The sequence below is a fragment of the Arvicola amphibius genome, chromosome 1 (genome assembly GCF_903992535.2).
Source record: "Arvicola amphibius chromosome 1, mArvAmp1.2, whole genome shotgun sequence".
In the NCBI taxonomy this organism is placed as follows: Eukaryota; Metazoa; Chordata; class Mammalia; order Rodentia; family Cricetidae; genus Arvicola; species Arvicola amphibius.
Genome location: NC_052047.1, coordinates 47,854,223 through 47,858,313, shown reverse-complemented (window position 1 = coordinate 47,858,313; position 4,091 = coordinate 47,854,223).

Genomic DNA, 4,091 nt, shown 5'->3' with positions numbered 1-4,091 from the left:
AGCTTGTTAATGCAGCAGAGGAGAGGATACCCCAATGTATAGGGTCCCCAACTCCATAAAAGATGCTAAGGAAAAAAAGATAGGGAAGGCACAACTCTCCCCAGGGCTGGAAAGCCTTTGCAAAGGTGTATGTGGGGCGTCCAGTCCCTTCTGAATATTTAGTGACCAATGTTAAGAGCAACTAGATGCAGCAGCCTTGCCTATAAGAGAACATTTGGAAGGCAGAGGCAGGAGGTTTAGTAGCTCAGGGTTATCCTTGGCTACACAGAGCCAGGCCAGCCCTGGGGTACATGAGACCCTCAAAGTGATAATGGAGTTGGGGATTGCTCATTTGCTAGTGTATGCCTAGCATGCGTGAACACCGGCGTTTGATCTGTGTAAACCAGTCTGGTCTATGGAGAGAGTTCCTGGACAGTCAGGCCTATGCAGAGAACCCTGTCTCAAAAAATAAAAAAAAGGTGGGGGTGGGGAGGGGATGTCTTGTAGTTTAGGCAAGATGATCGCAACTTCAGCTCCTGATCCTCCTCCCTCCATCTCAAACCATGGGATTGCAGGAGTCTACCACTACGCCTGGCTTTGGATTTAAAGTGCTTGCTTAAATATATATATATATATATATATATATATATATATATATATATATATATATATATATGGCTTTAAAACAAACAACTTTGGTTCAAAGGGAAGCTTTCTCGTTATTACAGCATCTGACTGGAAGCAGGGTGGGTGAGCCAAGAACCATAAATATGTCACTGTCACTGCTGAAACAAGTGTCCTCCAAGCTTGCCCTCTCCAGGAGCCCAGACAGACGAGGTATGCTAGACAAGTCTAGAGGGCTCTCTGCACTTAAGACACTTAGCTAGTCTAGGTCTTCAAAGGAATAGAGTGGCAGTTCGGCAAAGGACAGGATGGCGCCTGGGTTGGAGCTGCTGACCTTACCCATCACCTTCCCTTCCTCCCTCCATAAGCACAGTGTATCTTGGGTTAGATTTGTTTTTAACACCTGAGCTTAAATGCTTCAGGGCAGGGCCTGTTTTCTACTTAACCTCAAGGCCCACGTTTCTTCCTATACACCCTCCCCCCTCTCTTTGAGACAGGGTTTCTCTGTAACAGTCCCAACTGTCCTGGAACTACCAATGTAAACCTGTCTGGTCTTGAATTTACAGAGATCTGCCTTCCTCTGCCTCCTGACTGTGCGCCACCACCGCCTGGCTCCTATCTTTATCCTTTCTTTTCTTCCTTCCTTCCTTCCTCCCTCCCTTCTTCTCTCTCTCCTCTTTCTCTGTGGTACGAGGATCAAGAACTCCACCGTTAAGTCATATCCTTGGCCTCCTTTACCTCAGAGACAGTTTCAATGTAGCCCAGGTGGGCCTTGAACTTCGATCCTCTTGTCTCAGTCTTCTGTGTAGTTTGGATTATATGTAGTCTTGAATTCTCAGGTCGAGATTCATTAAGGTGAACAACATCATGAGTACTCCCTAGTATTAGATGCTCAGGAGGACCTTGAATCAGAAACAGCCTTAGGGAGTCATGGTCTGGAGAAAGGTGTGTGCCATCACTGCCCAGTTATATAGCCTTTCAAATCTGGCAACATCTAAGCAGAGATCAGACATGGTCACGGAAATTGTTTCCACCTGGGAAAGGGGACCAGGAAGGTCAATGGTCCCGAAGCAGGAGCGAGCATGGGGGCGTTGAGGAACTGCAGGAAGCCTGCTGCAGTAAGTGATAGAGAGGGCGGCCCAGCTTTGTTTGGTCCGGGACGATTTTCTGCTGTGCCGTTACTGATGGAAAGTTGGAAGGCTGGAAAGGCTGGGCACGTTGCTTGCTTTGTATATAAACCCAGGACTCTGGCTATCACATTGGAGAAAAGAATGGGGCAGGGTGAGCCTAGAAACCCATGTTGGGGAGATTTGGGTTTTAACTCACAGATGAGAACACATCATCAGGGTTCCCGAATCACAAGTTCTGGGACAGCTCAGCTCTTTGAGCCCAAGATGACTTAAAAACTGCTCTAGTTGGGTATAGCCTTTAACTCATGATCCCCCTACCTCTGCATCCCAAGTGCTGGGATTATAGGCATGAGCCACCGGCAGCTTCTGCTGTTTCTTTTTATTTTATTTTTTTTTATGTTCATTGCTGTTCTGCCTATATGTCTGTGGGGGGAGGGGGTGTCAGTAGCCCTGGAACAGGAGTTACAGATGAGTGTGAGCTGCCATGTGGGTGCTGAGTGTTGAACCTGGTTCCTCTGAAAGAGCAGTCAGTGCTCTTAATCACTGAGGCAATACTCCAGTCCCTTCTTTTCAGTTTTTGTTTTAAAAGTTTTAGCTCAGCTGGGCAGCTGTGGCACACGCCTCTAATCCGTGGCACACGCCTCTAATCCCAGCATTCGGGAATCAGAGGCAGGCGGCTCTCTGTGAGTTCGAGGCCAGTCTGGTCTACAAGAGCTAGTTCCAGAACCGGATCCAAAGCTACAGAGAAACCCTGTCTTGAAAAACAAACAAACAAAAAATTAGCTCGTTCTAGAGTTTTGTTTTTAGTGCTGGGATCAGCCTTGGCTTGGTATACACTAGACGAGAGCTTAACGAGGCCTGCGTTTCCTAGCACTCACTTCTGACCCTGCTCTCTGCCTCCTTTCTTCTCATTGAGCTGGAATCAATTGTACTTTATCTGCTTGTAAGTTGCCCTAAATCTACGTTGGAGCAACAAATGGAAAACTACAGCCTCCCCCCGCTCCCCCCCCCCCAGCCACGGGAGAGCACTACTCAGAGTGCTTTTGAGTATCCCTTTTTAGCACCTTGTCTGCATATTTATGAACATACCCAAGTGAGGCTGAAAATGGACCACCATTCCATCTGCCCTGTGCTTTCGCCTCTCACTCTGCCTCATTTAAGCCTGCTTCTTTGAAGTCTGGGGCTTTCTCGGGACGATGTAATGCATTGCTGTTTTTGAATTCTGGCCATGAGCCTGACCCAACCGTTCTAAAGATTATCAAAATTGCCACAGGGCCTGAGAGCCGCTCCTGACGAGTGCAGAAGTGGGTTTGTTCAGGTGATTTACTGGGAGCCACCGTCTCAGGCATTTGTGACAAAGTCTACTCTAGGCCCCTTGCCGCTGCTCATGGTCAGGGAAGAAAAGAGCCAGCAGTTTGTTCAGTGGCCTCAGGAGACCCAAACAGGCAGGCACAGAAGGCAGCTGCCTCCTCTCTGGCCTGGCCCGCCAGGGCAGCTCGGAACCTTGCAGGCACTATTGGTCATCTTCTGCCTTCCGAACCTGGCGAGTTTGCAATGAGCAGGGCTGGTCTGGACGCTCCCATTTCATTTCAGCCTGGGATTTTCCCAGGCCTGGTGACTCAGGGCAGGGCATGGCACCGAGGAAGAGTCTGGCTGTGGGTGGCCTTCTCCGTCTCCCGTGGCAGTTGTCTCTGCCCCCCCCCCCCAAACCCCGTAGAACCTTTCCATCATTTCTAGTTCTTAGAGAGCTTTGTTCCAGCCAGTGGCCTAGTAGACAATAGGAAGAGAGAGAGAGCCCGTAGATGCTGGCCAGAAGTGACAGGCCAGGGTCCTTCCGCATCTGAGATGACATCAGGGTCAGGGTGAGTATTGGCAGTCCACACCTGCTTTATTTGACTTTCTCAACAATTCAGTTTTTCATTTATTTCTCCATGCCTAACTGCTGGACCACGCTCCCGGTCTTTTCTTATTATTTTACTTCATTGGGATTTTGAGACAGGCTGGCCTGGATAATCATGAACTCCAGTCCTCCACTTCCCACTTCCCCAAGTGCTAGAGCTATAAGTGTGAGTCACCACACCTAGCAGTATTTACTTATTTACTTATTTATTTACTTATGTGTTTGAACGCACAAAGCCTGGGTGTCTGGCTTCCCCCAGTGAAGTCCAAAGATCTACCAGATCAGATCATGCCTTGATGTACCTGCCCCTGACCAGTGCCCAGCTCCTCCCAGAACTTTTCCCCTGTGACTGAACACGATACACCCAGCTTGGCGTGGTCCGTTGCTGGCTGCTTGGCTCAGTTGGGCGGCTCCCCCACGTGCTTGGCTTGATTCAGTTGAGGCGCCAACAGCCAGCG